Consider the following 615-nt stretch of genomic DNA (forward strand, 5'->3'; position numbering starts at 1 on the left):
ATGGCACATAACAACAACAACAACAACAGCATGCCCCTTAAAAATGCTAGTTATTTCTCCAAGCAATTTGACAGTCATTATTTTAACATCTGGTAAGAATTTATTCAACAGACAATTTTGGAGTGTCTACCAAGTTCCTGGGACTGTGCTAGGTAGTAGAGGAGATTTAACCTTGAAATGAACCCTGTTCTGCCATTATATCTAGCTCCATGGAAAAGCAAGTTTATGTAAGCACAAGATGCAGTCTTTTGGAGAATGAGTGATTTTTCAATTAAAAAACACTGTTAGTTGTCTCTTGTTGTTTGTCGTTGAGGTGGAACTGACCCATAGCTGACCCTCCAGCAGGTTTTCAGAGGCAGGTGAGGAGATTGCCCATCCTTCTCCTCCTGAGAAGAATCCTACTGTGGATTCAAACCATATACCTTTGGGGTTGCAACACAGCTTCTTACCACTAGGCCACCAGAGCTCCTGTCATGCTGCCACGTGCCACTGGTGAATGTCTTATCAAGCAGAACCTTGTTGTTGTTGTTGTTGTTATGTGCCATCGAGTCGTTTCCGACTCATAGCGACCCTATGCACAAAAGCCCTAAACCCTGCTCTATCCTGCGCCAACCG

General features: G+C 43.6%; 1 protein-coding gene across 1 annotated transcript in view; it reads left to right on the top strand.

Moving 5' to 3' along the window:
* The window catches only part of ACTR3B (ARP3 actin-related protein 3 homolog B (yeast)), a 151,676-nt gene that overhangs the window by 27,677 nt on the left and 123,384 nt on the right, over positions 1 to 615 (top strand). The gene's annotated exons all lie outside the window — the stretch shown is intronic.

Source organism: Elephantulus edwardii, unplaced genomic scaffold (genome assembly GCF_000299155.1).
Source record: "Elephantulus edwardii isolate Elephantulus edwardi_28Jun2011 unplaced genomic scaffold, EleEdw1.0 scaffold00335, whole genome shotgun sequence".
NCBI lineage: Eukaryota > Metazoa > Chordata > Mammalia > Macroscelidea > Macroscelididae > Elephantulus > Elephantulus edwardii.